Source organism: Symphodus melops (genome assembly GCF_947650265.1).
Source record: "Symphodus melops genome assembly, chromosome: 13".
NCBI lineage: Eukaryota > Metazoa > Chordata > Actinopteri > Labriformes > Labridae > Symphodus > Symphodus melops.
The window spans coordinates 15,776,091-15,793,165 of record NC_136703.1 but is presented as its reverse complement, the minus strand read 5'-3'; the positions used below and the strand labels follow the sequence as shown (position 1 = coordinate 15,793,165).

The 17,075-nt window shown below is 41.9% G+C and overlaps 1 protein-coding gene across 16 annotated transcripts in view; it reads left to right on the top strand.

Moving 5' to 3' along the window:
* The window catches only part of LOC306833597 (ERC protein 2-like), a 141,293-nt gene extending 125,975 nt beyond the window's left edge, over positions 1-15,318 (top strand). For 15 of the 16 annotated variants that reach the window (XM_079358958.1, XM_079358957.1, XM_079358959.1 and 12 more), the window contains one exon: positions 13,902-15,318. The gene's annotated coding sequence lies outside the window, so the exon portion shown is untranslated. Of the gene's footprint in view, positions 1-1,967; positions 2,751-13,901 lie in introns of those variants that run through there. The other variant, XM_079358963.1, reaches the window with a different exon arrangement.
* Positions 15,319-17,075: the final 1,757 nt, after the last annotated feature.

Below are 17,075 nucleotides of genomic sequence, written 5' to 3'. Positions count from 1 at the left end.
GCTTGACTGTTTCAATCATTTTGTACTTATTTTCAATTTAATTTCCAAATACAATGTTTAAATCACATGGCTTCCTTTAGCTTACGCTTTGGAAAGAGGTCTGCTGTGACATGATTGTGAACTGTATTTGTTTATGGAATTTTTGCTTGATAGGATGAAACATTCAAAAGTATGACATTATAAACAGGGTAGATCTAAACAACTGAAAGGCATTCGTATAATCTAATAATCGTGTGTATTGCATTTTTCCCCTTTATTTTAGTCGAACTAACCCTTTTATCATGATAAAGCATCTCACTGTTCAACAGCTCCAGCCAAGTGTGAAGTTGTCATTCCTCATCTGTTCTCTGCAGGATAGGAAAAAGTGTGTGTAGAGTGTATGTGTAGAGCCACTCTCCAAGGGGAAATTGTTAGCAAATGGGCTCCAACTGCTCGGCCTTTTAGCTTTGCAAACACAACCTGAAGGCCTCTCCCCACATCCCCTTCTCTCCACGACTCAACCCCCCACGCTCTCCCCTCCCTCCTGCCACAATTCACCTGCCCAACGACCCTAAGGCTTCTCATCCCTCTTCTCCCTCCCTTCACCCTTTTTCTGTTTCGTTCCCACTCACTAACTAAGACATTTCCATACCTATTCATCTCTCCCTCCCTGTGTCTGCCTCTTCACACACACAGATTCATTCCTGAGTGGGTAAATAGAGTAAATTGAGTCTGACCCCCAGGGTTAGAAGAGGCCACGCTCTCTTTTCATGTCAAAGCCATCTGAAGGCTGATTGGTTGATTGCAGTGCTCTCCGCTTCCAAAAAGGCTCCCTTGTGCTGCTGTAATTGCCCTATCATGTGCGCATACACACATCCACACAGTTTACGCACACACACACGTACATACACGCAGACGCGCACACACATTCTTACAGCTAAATGACTTAATTGGTGTTAATTGCATAATGACAGTAGTGAATTGGAGCTGGGTCAGAGGTGACACAGGTTTGAGTGGAGTGGGGGATGGAGAAAGGATGTCGAGAAGATGTGAGAGGAAGCCTGGCACTTCTAGTCCGTCGCTTTCTCTTTTTTCCTCGAACCTGCTACCAAGCAATCCTTGACCTGATTGCAGAAAAATTGGCCAGTGGGGATGACACACATATACACAAACTCTCACACACAAACACAGAAAGCCCTTTGAGCAATGGAGGGATGCTCTATACACTAAACACAAGGATTCAATTTGAGTCCGTCAGCATCTGTTCCTGTGTGTGCATATGTGTGTGTTCCTATGTGTGTGTATTTAACTTTACCAGCAGTTTGTGTGTGACTGCCAGGGCAGCTGAAAGGGCTCTATTGGTGAAAACGTTTAAGCCATCATCATTAGAGAGCTGTTGGTACAGAGGTGTGTTTTAGTGAAGGACGTAATTGGCCCGTCATAGTGCTGTGTAATCTTCTCATATTCTATAAAAACAACGAAAGCTATTGGCCATAATGGCTGTGTTTAAGGTGGGACCTTCCCATGTTAAACATACAGCATCTTAAGCTTGATACAGGCTGGGGCTGAATAGCACTGAAGGGTGGGGTGGGTGAGATTGGGTGAATACCAGAAGCCCTTCAGCCATTTATTTAGTCTTCATGCTCGTCTGTACACATTTTTTCCCTTTTATATTATTTCATGGATATCACTCTACAGATGTGTGAGTGTGTGTGTAGTTTGAACCCAGTATGTATCGGATCGCGTGATTTCAAAACCAGAGCTTTCTCAAGTGGAAACATTGCAGCGTCCGGGACCACCCGGGATTAATTTCTCTTTGTAAAAATGTTATTGTAAATATACATGCATGCATTTGTGAGCATGTTTGGACTCCGCTGCAAATAAATGAGTGCGTCGCTGTGCGCGCATGTGTCTGAATCCCCATGTGTTTTCCTGCATGTGTCCTTGTGTGTGTGTGTGTGTGTGTGTTTGCCTGTCCTTGTGTGTAGGAGTCAGAGTATCCCCCATCCTGCTGTTTATGAGAGGGAGTGAAATGTGATGGAAGGTATGAAGAGAGATGGGCCAGTGATGACATAGCCTTATGTTCAACCCCACTGGATATAGCAGACTCTATATTACATCTATCCATCATAAGGCTGCATCGAGTCCCCCATGGCCCTCTGTACCATTCGAAGCAAGACGTCCACTGTACATGTGTTAGTCGCATCATTGCTCTGCTCATATGGTAAATGTCACGCTCATACTTGTAGAGTCTTAATATACTTTGTCATACCCACTGCATACTTGGTGTGTTTGTGTGTGTGTGTGTGTGTGTGTGTGTGTGTGTGTGTGTGTGTGTGTAGCCTTATTGAATCTCTTTAAGTGGTTTTCGAAGTTCAGATGATAGATGTATGATTCTCTTGTAGCTCCGCAGAAAGACTTCCCCACAGGCTCATCCAGACACAAAAGGAGCTGTCACTCTCTGCTTTTGTGATCTCACTGTGTGTTCATTTAACCATGTGTGCTGTCCATGCAAGAGAGGGGTTTTTGTGTGTGTGTGTGTGTGTGTGTGCACGTGTAAATGCCTTTGTGTGTGTCAGAGCTGTCACCTGTTCCTTATGCTCTGTACAAGCCCTGTCTCTGGGCGAGCCTTTGATCTACACGACAGGAGATTCCTACAGTGTGAAATAGCCTAGACGGATTTCCTCAATCAAAGAGCACGCTTTAACCACTGTTATTACACTCAGGTTTTTTTTTAAACATCACTACTTGTTTCTGTCTCTTGTTGTGCTTTGTCATTTGCTGCCTCCTTACCTGTTCTTTGAATGACATTGTAACTGAACACAATTTTTGTCATATTTAGCTAAACTAAAAAGAAGCCTCTTAGTTTTGCGGTCAAAGTTATTGTAGCTTTTACTGAAGAACAGATTTATAAGAGTACATATAATTCTAACTGGACAACCAGGAGGCTTGCTCAAAGGCCCCCCCGGCAGTTTCAGGAAGTGACCTAGCACCTCTCCGGCTACCAGACAAATTTCCAGATTTGGTCCGCACCGGGACTTGAACCGTTTCTCAACCTAAGTTCCTACGTACTGAGCTACTGCCGCCCCTATAGTTAGTACTTGTTTTGCCACATCGAGGCACGGGGGCACGCACACACACACACACACACACACACACACACACACACACACACACACACACGCACACACACACACGCACACACACACGTACCTCTGATATATTTAATGGATTAAAAATGTAATTCTTCCTTCACAACAACCTTCACAGCTGAAGATGTGGCTGTTCTGCTTGTTGTTCAGGCTCCTTGAGCCTTAAGCTGCCAGGAGTGAGAGAGAAAGAGAGAGAGAGGCCAGTGGTGGTAGAGTCACATTAGTTCAAGAAAGTCATTAGAAATGTGTTCATGATTAACACCTATGAAGCTTTAAATAGCTTGAAACACATCTTCAGCACTGTATAAACGTATGAGAAGGAGCTAGCTTTCTTTGTATTCTGCTCTTAATCTCTGTCCCATCTAACCTGTAGCTAGTTCACATTCACTGGTGGTAGAATACCAGCATTTGTGTAGCTTTAAGATACACAAGATATTTTAGGGTTTTATACAGACCAGCGCAGTAGAGGGAAAGTGATGTCACTCTATTCATCCAAATTAAATATTAGTCCTGACAAATTTTCCAGAATATATCTATGTAAAGAAAATCTAATATAAGTATCAAATTGAAGTATGTTTTGCTATTTGTAATGATTCCTTATTTTGCTGCTTAAACAAATCGTACCACACTGTCAATATAGGCTGTGACAGAGTGAATCTGCAGACTTGTTTGGTTGAATTTTGGAAAAAAGATACTACAAAGCTCAGCTGAAGCACATCTGAGCCGTCAATAGCTTGAGTTAGACACAGTATAAAACTTCCTTCCTCTTTCATCTATAGATCAGCCATAGGCAATGCTGGGTAAAACAAAAGGGGTATTTGTGCTAAACTGCAGCTGAATGGACTTTTTCCAAAAATGATATTTTCCTTCAACACCTGTAATTGATGGGCTTTAGGAAAATGTATTTTTTAAAAGGCTGTATCACCAGCAGGAAAAAAATAAAAACTTTTACACCGTTCATATGTGAATGTGATTATTGTTACAAATTAGAAAAATAGTGAACCTGCCCTTTAGGGTTTTGTTCTGCCAGTTTTGTATCATGTTATATTGTCCATATTCTTTAGCCTCAGGAAGTTATATGAATAAGCAATAAGGAATCCAAAATCAGCAACTCAGATTTCTCTTTTCATTTTTTATTTATAATATTCAAAATACAGAAATATTATCATTGGCTTTGAAATGCTTTCCAGACTTTTTCAGTTAAATCTGTGTTACCCTACCTTAAGCTCCCATAGGCAACTAACTATACCCATGCAATGCTCATTTAATGTGTAGCAACTATTTTGGTTAACTTCTCCTTCAACTATGTGAGTGGACTGAGGCGGCTGTCACCTGTGATTACAGCCAACTGGGGCAGAGATGTGGGGTATGCCGCTGAAACACAACTACTCAAAGATGTGGGGTAATGTGAGTGATGGTTTAAAGTCACATTCTGTGACCTGAGAAAGCTCCTACTAAACATCAGCACATGACCTTGCTTGGGAGGCCTGAATTCTTCCAGGCCTTAAGCCGATACTTTTCCAAGCATCACCCAGAAAAAAATGGACCAAGTTCACACACAGACACACACACAGACGCACCGCACACACAACATTTTATACTGCACATTTTTACACCTTTCTGAAAGGCTGCAAAAACTTAATTAAATCGCTTTTTCAAAGGTCAGTTTAGTGCAAACTATCAACATCTCTTCTTTTGTCTCTTCTACAGTTTTAGTAATCCGAGTTCAGGCGTTTTACCTCAATATTTTACCTCAGTAAAGTAACTAACTACAGTGACAACAAGCTCAAATACATCGCAATCCCAGCCCCACTCTGTAATGTACTAAGCTATCACTAAACAATGCATTTGCCCCGCCAGTTATAACCTTTTGCACAAATCCAACAGCAAGCCTGAAGTGCACGACTTAGCGCTGTCAGTGTGTATGTCTCTATCAGTGCTTATTTAATGGGTACAACATGTCCCAGCCATAAATACCACAAAACTATGAGCCGCTTTGTCAAAACTAATGAGGATTATTTACTCTCTATCTGCACCCAGAGCCAAACCTCTGTCTAATTCTACGATGCTTATTTACGATCCACAGTATATGGCGTTCAGTCTCACTGGCAGGACCTTCAACTGCATCCAGAGCGATCCAAAGGGTTGTTAAAGGTTCAAGATCGCTGCATAACGAGTGTCACTGGTTCAGTCAAAAATTCAAAAGTCTAAAGGTTTATTGGTCTAGAGGCCTTTAATACTTTGGGGAAGTTAAATAAATCCTAACTTGCTCATTTGTCTTGAGTGTTTTTCACCTGAATATGTTTCTCAGATCTCCCTCGCCCATCAGACACCACAAAAGCTTGTTTCACCATATCTTTCTCCCTTCCTTTTTTTCTATCGGCGACCACACATACTAGCTTTCCTCCCTAAGGCTTTAAAGGTGGGTTATTCCCCCTAAAACATCCCCCTCTTACCTTTATTCTGATTATCCCCTTTCCCACTCTCGTCTTGGCTCCACAGAATGCCTGCTGGCAGTGGGACCGCACAACCTGTTGTACCTACCACATACAGCATACACTATTTCATTTTTCACTAAATGCACCATCATTAAAGCTCTGAGTTGGGGGTATTTCATTGCTGTATGTGAAACATTTTTGATATCATATGATCTTTGTGCCTTAGTTATATTAGTAATTAGTCATTTGAGAATTTTTGCACATTTCTTCAGCACTTCTTTTCACTCACTGGTCAGACAAAGGAGGCAATCACGAGCAGACCACCAATCATTCGTCTTTATCCACAGCGTATATCCTACATGACTCATGTCCTGGGGCTGTACTGACCCCAGAAGCACCAAACAGACTCCACCAACAACATGATTGGTTCTTCCAGAGGCTGGACTTAAATAGCATTAAGCACCACAGTGCAGCTGTGCCAGCATAAACACACTCATTCAACTCGACATCAAACTCTTCTGTCCGCTCTCAGATCCTGTTTGTACACACATTTTGCTTTTGGTTTAAAAAAAGATAAGTCAAATAGACCTTTCCTATCTGCGTTGCGAAAGAAAGGCAAAGGCAAATTCATGAGAGAGAATAAACCACAAAACAAAATCATTTAACCCCTTGCCCAAGTGGGATTGGGGAATAAATGAACACATTGTTACCACCGCATTGCCATGGGCTCTAATGTTTGATGACCAAACAAAAATGTTAGCTGACTGTGTAAATCTCTGTCTGAACCTGTCTACCCTCAAATACTTTCAGCTTCTGAATAGGCATTATTATCAGATTCTGTTGACACAAGTGTCCCACACACACTCACGCGTAGATAGAGATTCATAGGCAAACACTGATTCACATGCAGGGGCAGATACACACACCAACACACCTATGTAAAGGTGGGTCTGTTTTGTCTTGAGAGCAGATTGAGATCTGACGGATCAGATGTATTTATTTAAGTGGTTCAAGTGACCTAAAAGGACCATGATATGACCAAGCTGGACCAAACCAAACCGATTCACATCCAAAGCTGCAGCCTCATTGTCTCTGTGCCCATTTATAGCAGAGATACACTCACACCGATACAGACAATTCCCCTTAGTCTATTAACATATAAGGCTCAGGTCCAAGAATCTGCACCGCTATGGTCCAGAGGAATCACAGTAAGCAGCCTTTTTATTATTCATTTGGGTTTCCAGTAACCAGTAACCAGTTATGTATGAATTTGTAAAATTTAAATTGTGTTTTACGTCTTTACTCCACCAAGTGTGTTCAGACTTGGCTTTTAGAAAGAATTTCATACTGAAGAAATACAGAACATGAAAAAAGATGTCTCCAGTCTGGTTTGGTAACGGAGCAAATCAGTTAAGAGAGGGAACTGAACTATGGGCAATAAAAACCAGATGGAGAAACTGGGAGTCTGTGGGCAGTGAGAGGGAGGAAGTGAAGAGTTGGGTCATGAGTGAAGACTGATGGGTCAGTTGAGTTGGTCTCATCTTGAGAAGACATCATGAAGGGTGGAGAATTTATAGCACTCTCCAAAACAACAGAGAGATGACAGTTTTAATGAGCACAGCAGGACGCATACATATATACAACTAGGAAAAAGGAAAGGACATTTTAAAGAAACACTTTTTCTGTGACATTGCTGTTTTTTTGCAAAAATGGGCCATTGCCAATTGTCTGGCTCTCTGTCCTGATTTTCCATCTTTCCCGGAACAAGGTCTTGACTCCGGCCCACACTGTATCTCCTGCGTGGAAACTCTCCTCTCATGAAACACAAATATAAATTATGAAATCATGTCTATCATTTTTTTTCCCCACACAAATGCACAATGGATAAAAAAAGTACAAGTTGAGACCTTAAGGGAAATTACTCTGTTGACTTGTTACTGATAGCGTTTTGCCCGTATAACATTTAAATGTACCTGGTCCAACCTTCAAAGTAAAGTGAACACCGCCATGCACCCCCCTACCCTACACACACCAAGCCTCCTTCCCTCCCTCTCACACCCACATGAGAGTGCACTACAGCTTGGCTAGCATCCACTCTGTCTTTTTTCTTTTTCTTTTGCAAATGGGGGTGAGAGGCTGTTACCGCGTCAGTCGGCATGGCCCCTTATCGAACCATCAGACTACCCTCAGATTCTCTTTCCAGATGGAGGTGAGATAGGGCCTCAGAGGCCCGGACCCCCGCAGACACTGAGAGCATGGAGGCCTCCCCTGATCTCCTACCTGATGAAGGTGCTTTAATGTGGGCTCGGGTTTCACTTGTCTCCCCTGCCTGGCTGGGCCTGCACTGGTGTCAGGATGCAGGCGCGTTCAGGGCCTTGGTTCTGATGGGCCGCCGCCACTCCACTTTGGGGTTTAGCTCTAGGTCAGGGTGTTGTTATGGGACAGACTAACCAGGGTCCCTGTGCTATTCTTACAATGGAATATACTGTAGGTGCCATGATGGGAAGCATACACAGGTACTCGCAGGCAGACATGCTAGCCCTCAGTGGAGCTCTCAGTAACATAAGCACTACCACTCGTACTATGCCTACAGCAAGAGAGAAGGGGAAGAGAAGGAATCCTGTGATAAAAAAGCTTGGAGGAGTAAATGGGTGAGATTAGTTGAAGAGACTTCTGCGCATTTAGAGAGACGGATCAAGAGAGACGGAGGTGGGGGGAGGAGGAGGATGGCATTTGGGGTTAGAAAGGAATCCATGCGCCTTTTATTGTCGTTGCGCAAACTTGTATTTAAGACCTGTATGAACATTTTACTTTTTATTAACATAGTTTCACTTTGGCCTGAGGGCTTTTAAACGATAAATGAATATTTGAACATGTCCTACCAATTACACGTTTTAAACCTCCCCCTTTGATGCAAAAACCATCTATCTATCTATCTATCTATCTATCTATCTATCTATCTATCTATCTATCTATCTATCTATCTATCTATCTATCTATCTATCTATCTATCTATCTATCTATCTATCTATCTATCTATCTATCTATCTATCTATCTATCTATCTATCTAACATTTGTGTACTGCTCAAAATGCAAGCAAATGCACATACATACAGTAGATGTCTTTGAAGATTTGAAACTTGTGTGTGTGTGTGAAAAATATGTCAAAACATCCCCATCAGGAGTACATCCTGCAGATTCCACCCGTATCATTTGAACATTGGCACACCTTGGCTGGACTCGGGAAACTCACCTCCATTCCACAGAGAGCCCTCCATCATTCCTCACAGGATTAGAGACAAAAAAAAAAAGAGAAAGAAAGGGAAAGGGAGAGGGGTAGAGTTCAAGGGAGGGATTGATCTTTTGCTTTATGTGTCCGACAGAGACTTAACAGCAATTTAGCTAGAATAATGAAAGTTTAAAAAAAATGCTACCAGCGTTCCTTCTGTTTTTCTCCTATCTGTGTCTGTCTCTGCTATTTACAAATCACTTTGAGGATCCATAAAGTCAATGCATACTAGTGAAGGACAGTTTGAACAAGAGGAAAGCCCAGAAAAGGCCAGTGTGAAGCAAAGACTTTGTCTGATTCACTTACAGATGCATGCTGCCTCTCCATGGGAGTTTAATGAGTTTGATACATGAGATTTTCTTTCTTTTTTTCATCAACAGTCAACTCCACCTAGTGGTGATAGGACTACACAGATTTCTGGCTGCAGGTCAGAACATACTGTAATGAGGGAAACCTTACACCAGAAATTGTTCATCTGCAAAAAGTCTCTTTATTCAGAGATTTCTGGAGAAGGGAGGATAAATACTGAGGTTTTGGATATTGATCCCTCAAAGGCTACAAATGGTGCAGATAATGCTGCCTCTGAAATCTTGCTCAATTTTTTGGTGGTGCAGGCTGTCCGTTGACAGGGAGTAGAGCGTGTTAGTAGGGCTCTTTAGCACCTCTTGGCCTGGCATCTGTGAGACTTGCTCACACTTGCTTTTCCCCAGCATGTGTTTGCTCAGATGAAGGAAATTATGTAATTAGCCTTTGAGGTATTGTTTTCTTTCACTCTTTACTCCTCTCTCTGCATTTACCCTTCTGTCTGTCTGTCTTTCCCTCACTCTTTTTTCTTTGCACCCACTCTCTTTACTTTAGTTCTATGACAGCAGGAGATGGTTGCAATTTAAATTCATGACACACCCTCGCTCACCTCATTCGTTAATTGCTGAGACCGTCAGTGGAAGAAAATGAGCTTTTGTCATCTTAATTGTTGAAGAGCAGCTTTGTGTAACATCAAAGAGGGAGCTTTGAAAGGTGTATGAGGGAGTGGAAATGGAAGCTTTTGGTGTACCGGGGGTGGGGGCTGGGTTGTGTGCTGGGAGATGGGTGCAGTGGTACACACGGGCAGGATCAGGGGGAGGAGGACAAAAAACCTGGCATTTTACTCTCTAATTCCAGCCGGCCTGGAGGCCTGGAGCGCTAAGAAGGGCCTCACTGTTGCTCTCTGGATCAGCAAGGTATTGCTTACATAAAAAGCAAGTGAAAACAGCTGTAGGGATAATTAGCTTGATTCTCCATTACATGCCATGAGGGCCAATAACTAAAAAATGGAGTTTTGTTTGGGTTAGAGCTGCAGCCCCAACCAGGAGGAAGTTGTAAAAGTCAGGTAGAAAAAAAAAAAAAGAAAGCGAGAGCGGAAAAGGGAAAAAGTGAGGAAGAAAGAGCGGGCTCTTGAAGCAATTGTTGCAGCGAAGATGTTCTTGCTCTCTTGTATGGCTTAGTTTATCTCTTACTTTTTGAGGGTCTTAAACGTCTACGGTGTCAAATGATTGAATAGGGGTCTTCCCGCTGAACTTTTTTCACCTATTCAATGTGCAATCTGCATTCTTAGCAAATGGGAATTTCGAACCTGGGAGTAATTCATTTCTAAAATGCATCTCTTTTTGATCACGTTATTGCTGTAGAGCAATAAAATGGCTGCATGATTACTGTCAGATAGGTTTCAAATCAGCATTAAATCCACTGACTGTTCAATGAATCTGACATGTGATGAGGGAAGTGATTTGTTTTATATTTATTTTTAAAAACATTTAATCAAATCTGTTTAAGACATGACTTTTTTAGATGTTAAATACACATTTATAATCAAACACAACATTTTCTGTAGTCACTCTCGAGACTTGACAATAAAAACAAACACTTATTACTGTTTCACTTAAACAGTGAGAAAGTCAGCCATGTTGCTACATGTCACTTCTCTTCATACCACAATATGGCTTGTGTTACATCTCTCCTCTTGGTGGAGTGTGGTGAGGCCAGGTAAGGTTGGGTCGATGGGGGTGTGGTGTACCAATCTTTGTACTAGTAATTCAATTTGATGTGTTTTTCTTTTTTCAGTAGGAGTGAAAAGACACCAACCACAGGGGTAATTCCAAGTGAAAGAGCAGCACTTTACCATTGGTGGTCCAAAAACTCTGCATCCGTTTAACAGGCAGTTTATATTAGTTGCACTTAAAGAAAAGAAGGGCTTCAGCTGCTCAGACTATCCAGACTCTCAGGCTTGACATCCAATCCCTGTGATTTAGACAGACCGAATTACAAACTCAAAGTTTTTGAAGAAATTCAGGTGGACCAACAAAATACACACCTCAAAGGCTAAAGATTATCTTTCCACTTTGACCTGATATTTTGTGTATAAAGATTCACGATGCTTGTACACTTTACATAACACAAGCCTACCGGGGAGAATAAATGATTTAATTCACCTCAACTAGACCTCTGTTTTTGCAGAGGTCCTTTGCAAATTTTGATAAGTCAATCATTTCCTGTCTCTAGACGCAGGCTCAACCAGTATTAATATGAGAAAGTGCTCACCCTGTCCAGTCCCACCATCAAGAACACTGAGAGGGGAGGAGTGGGGAGGAGAACGAGGGTTACGCAGGGAGTAGCAGATAGGAATGGCTGATTGGAGTTGGAAGGAGATGATGGCTGGGTGCTGCACGGGAGAGGGACATTATTATTTGAAATTTGATTTCAGGCTTTTGTATGGCAGCACGTTTGGATTTTATACGGCAATGCACACAATGTTAATATGAATAACATTTAGAACAAACAGTTATGTGTATGCACATACACTAATCCGTGTGGAAAAAAAATCCATTTGCAATGGGGCTTCGTTTCCCTGCCAGTGAACCTTCTTCAAGTGAAGTGGCTCCTCATGATAACAGGAGGGTTGCATCTTGTCTGAAAGCTGGAGTTTCAAGCGATATTGTATGTTTTATTAGTAGTTGTTCGTGTGAAGATTTGGGTCGTGATTTAAGTATTACAGTGAAATATAGTATGTTTCTACATTCCTAGCTATGCAGGCTTTCTACAGCCAAACGGCTGCATGTGGTCACTGTCTGTGTGATGAATGAAACCTCCATGTGTGTTTAAGACTTTGTGTCAAATCATATTTTTGTGTGCTGTTTGCTAAAAAAAAAAAAAAAAAAAAATCACAGGCAGAAATGTTCTATTAAACATCATTCCAACACTGGAAAAATGTCAACTGGAATGAGTCATATAAAGGAATTGTCAGCACGACAACAGGGTTTGATTTCAATTGCTTTCAATCTTGGTGTACATATTTCAACATTTTCTGTTAATCAGTTACAGAACAGTCAAGTGCAATAACTTGTCAAAATATTCTCTTTCGTGCACTGCAGTATGAATATATCTGTTTTTTATTTTTATTATTTAGTCTTTAGCAGCTGATGATGCAGAAAATTATGGACAACGACCTTTTGACTGAAAAAGTTGAAAGCAGCCTGTCGGAGCCATTTCAGCTCAATAAATTTTCCGGAACGCATTTGTAACTTTACTGGTGAACATAATACGCTTGTCTTTGTCACATGTTTCTAAAGCGGGCATAATCATGACCACAAATGCAGGACTTACACTCAGGCACGCAAGATTCCATATGATTTTAACACTCTGTCACAACATGCTGACATTAAAACATAATCATCAGCTGATAAGCGTACACACATTCACGACTGCATAAAGTGACGCACACTTCCTCATTAACAACAAGAACACAGGCGTCACACGTGAGTTTGTGTCGTGAATGCGTCTGTTGTGTGGAGCTAGTGAGGTGTTGACAGAGAAGAAAGAGGAGCACTCTTCAAACACATCCACAGGCAGGTCATGCACTCCATTACGCCCTGCCGGGGGCCATATTTGTTGATTCTCTGGCCCCCCAAATCATTTATTAAAGTGCAGACGACGGCGAAGAAACCTGAGAATGGCGTCCTGACACACATGCACAAATTCACACACGCAATTGTGTCCATGCGATTTGGATTTGGTCACATGTACACATTCACGTCCTGTGTTGCATAACAGATGATGGCACTGGCACTATAATTGCTGCGCGTGTTTATTTACTCATAGCTGTAATGGATGGTCCCTCTCTGTACGGCAGCCAATCAGAGTGAGACAGGAAGAGCGTGAGGAGCTCTGCACAACTGGATTCCTCTTTATACACAACACAGTCTAAACTAAGGTGCAAACTATTTTGGCTTTATTCCCCTTCTGCTTTTGCACCAAGACAAATTCCTTGTATGTGTAAATGCAGCAATGAAAAAACGAGTCTGATTCTGAACCATGAGTAAAGTGTGTCTCATCCCCTTATGATAAAGTTGTTGCAGTTCTTGGAAAGGTCAAATCATCTCTCTGTAATTTATTCCTCAACTCTTACCTGTGCTTTTCTCTAGTCCCCCAACATACAGCGTTTTTATTGAAGTTCCTTTACTATGCACCTCTCTGGGTGACTGATGATAACGTCTTCAGTGATTGGTAGTTATTGTGGGGCCTGTTTGCTCAGCCAATGAGGCGCCCCCAGCAAACGAGACATACATCATTGTTTCCTTTTTTTTCCCTAACCTAACCCGCAGGAAGAAGTGAGTAGTTGCTGACTGTTGTGCAGCCTGAATAAAAGACACATTCCAATTGAGTCTTTTTTTTTTCTTCTATTTATTAATGAGCACTTGATGTTTGGGCTGCTGCCAGCTGCATTTAGGACATTCTTAAGAAGCTCTGGAGGCTTGCCAGAGAGCCAGAGGAGGAAAATGATCAACCTAAGTCAAAGAAAACTAAATATCTACTATGGGGTGTTTGAGATGTATTTCTCCGTTACTAGGTTTTTATATGATGTAACCTTTTTTGAGAAGACAAAGGAAATTAAAAACAACTAAAGACCCTTGGTTAAAGGATGCATCTTCAAATCACTTTGTGGAGCGTTTATCTTTCATTCTTTGCAGTTCAATACTAACTTTTTTTCTCAATGTTTCTCTCCACAGCTGCTTGTAGAACCAGGTACCAAGAGGTTCAAAAGCTACGAACTCAAGTGTACACAGTCAAGCAGCCCAAATCTCCCCACCATCTTGGCCATCAGACTATATATAAACCGATATACACATCCTCCAGGACCCAGCATTTCAATGTAATGTGGTCAAGTATAGCTAGTCACAAATTCTCCATCTTACCAATGAATGTCTCCTTCACTGACAAACACATTGGCTCTCTGAGTACTTAAGCCCATTGTGGGTGAATGTCCCTCAGCAGAGCATCAGTCATCAGTGTGGAGCTTCAAGGTATTGGCAAGCGGTCCACTGCCTTCATTTCCCTGCATGTTTTCAATAGACTGGGAGCTGGATTCATTTACAGTACTGCGGTGCTACAGAGTTCTGGCTCCATATCAAGCGACAATCACTCCACCGCTGTCGACTACCAGTGTGGCTAAGCTGAGCCAGTGGAACTAACCGTAAACCCATGCCAACCCTGGACTGGTTTATGATGGCATGAATGTGTTTACATCTGCAGCTAAACAGTGAACTGCTGTAAATATCACAACATGGACCTCAAAATCGACAATCCACAGAGACCTTCTCAATGTACCGTGCCAAAGGAGACAACCCTGTCTGCTGAAACAAATTACTGCAATGGGACTGTGTCTGAATTGTTTGGACCATTCAGTCAACTGATGGTCTCCCAGTTCCTGCGGAGAGATCAACAAGAAAAGTGAATTTGGGCTTTAAGACGCCCCACAAAAACAGTTTGAGGCTCAGCTTACATCCTCTCAAAAAAAAATCAGGACCTTTATTAAAATGGACGGAAACTCAGCTGACCTCGAAATCAGCCAGCTTACTGTAAGAAAAGTCTGTTTTTACGTTTCTCCTTGTGTTCTTGTAGCCTGCTGTGCATTTGTTTAATGAACCAATATCATATTCTGTTTGCTTTTCTACTCCGGAACAGTCTCGAGTGCCACTCTTCTTCTTCTTCTTCTTTTTTAAATCTGTGTGTGACTTCTTATGCTGACGATGATGTATTTTATTGTCTATTTATTGTTCCTGTGAATCTGAGTGGCTAATCTGTTTATAATGAAGTGACTTGCATTTTAAAGCACTGTGTACTGGAGATTGACCCGAGGTGAAAATAATAAGGTACAGTGTTGTTGTGTTTTCATTGAACAGACACATGATAACAATGTTTCCATTTGGCCCTTACCTGATATGTACAGTTTTTGTACAGTGTGTGTGTGTGTGTGTGTGTGTGTGTGTGTGTGTGTGTGTGTGTGTGCGTGTGCGTGTGTGTGTGCGTGTGTGTGTGGTTTCATGACACTCTCATGACTGTGAGGTTTAACAGCCTTGACTTGTTCCACAGTGTTCTGCAGCGGTCAGCTCGTTTCTGTTTGAATAAAAGTTGTTTTCACAAGAAGTGCAACATGTGTTTTATCAGAAAGACATTAATGTGAACATTGACATCGGCATTGTTATTGGTCAAATTGTTTTATGCAACAATGGGTATTTTCACAAGATTAAAGTTTCACTGCCACTAATGGCAACTACAACAATAGACTGCACTGCCCAAGAAAAAAATTCTCCCCAGTTTTCATGGTCTACCAATTCTCTCTCTCTTTCTCTCATAAACTCAGCCAGATGTTGCCCAGTTTTCTTCCTAAGGGAACGTGGGGTGGGGGGGGGGGAGGAGAAGAAGGAGGGAGGGGTAAGGACGAGGGAGGAGTACGGAGGGAGAAATGTGGCTGAGCATGTTTTAAGTGCTCTTTGACGTCGTCGCTGCCTCCAGCATCCACCATGGTAACATTAGCTGGGAATGGACCTCTTGCACGATTTGCAGGCACTTCACACTCAATTCCGCCACAGATATTCACAGTCACATGATTAGTTTTATTTTTTTTAAATTGTAGGGCTAGAAACAGCTGTTTTTATTGCTCTTCCTGAAGACATACCGTAATACCGTAAAATGAATCTTCCAGTTTTTCATGAAAAAAAAACTGTTATAAGAGGAGAAAAGTATAAATTTTAGGGTCACCATACACATGCTATAGATCATATAAACTGTTAACCAGTACATCATTTCTGATGGATAGGCCTACTGATTTCCCCTTCATTTAAAGATTTAGAAGACTCAAACTCATTTCAAATTATATCAATGCAGACCAACAGCCTTAGACTGAGGCTACAATATGATCAACATAATAAAAATGTCTGGATGAATTTATTTCCTCCTTTATTTCTCTTCCCTCTGTCACCTGAGGCAACTCTTTATTTAGGCATGCAGCCAGACCTCCAGGTGACTGCCTCATTCAATTAATTTAAGTATTGTTTTACTTTCTTTACTGAATGTTGTTCTTTCTCTATTTCCTCAATCCACATGAAATTCTGTCTAGGGCAATAGAAAGTAACACAGCTTTCACCTTTGAATAATGCCCTCAGTTTGCACAGACTGAGAAATGTACAGTGACACATGTGAAACCATTACACACTTTGCCCTCTGACACTCATCTTTGAAAAATATTGAACTGTAAGAGGGCGGATTCCTCCAGTATGTTTTGAGATAATGTAGCATAAAATAATAATTACCGTAATGACTGTAATGCTCAGAGGTCTTCAGGTGATGAGAGACGTCTGTATGTGCTCATGATATGGACCTGCTTGTCTTGATTTTTTTTGAGCGGTAACTCGATCTGCTGCGAGTGAAAATCCTCACTCTGCTCTGGTATGGATATGGTAATAGCCTCGGGTGCTTTATACGTTTATTTTAGGTAATAGAGACGCTTGTTTTGTTACAGCCTGTTCCGCACTTCCCTCCCTCTCACAATTTTACCTCCACTCAAATTCCTTGCCTCTTCGAAGTTGGTGAATTGAGGAGAAATAAGGGGGATTTGAGGAGAAATCTAAGGCGCATGCGCCGAAACAAGGGTTTAGCGCTGCGCATCCATGCTGCAGTTTATTAGTTTGTGTAAGGAGGCGAGTGAAGCAGGTGAGCGAGAGAGAGAGAAAAGAAGAGAGGGAGGGAGAATCGGCGATACTTTTCGTCACTTCAGCTCACAGACACACACACGCGGTGTGGGAGGAGGACTACAGGATCGGAGCCTGGGCAAAGCCGCTGTTGTTCGCACGCTGTGCTCTTTTCCTCCCCCTGGCACCGCGCGCTCTCGCCAAGCCGCACTG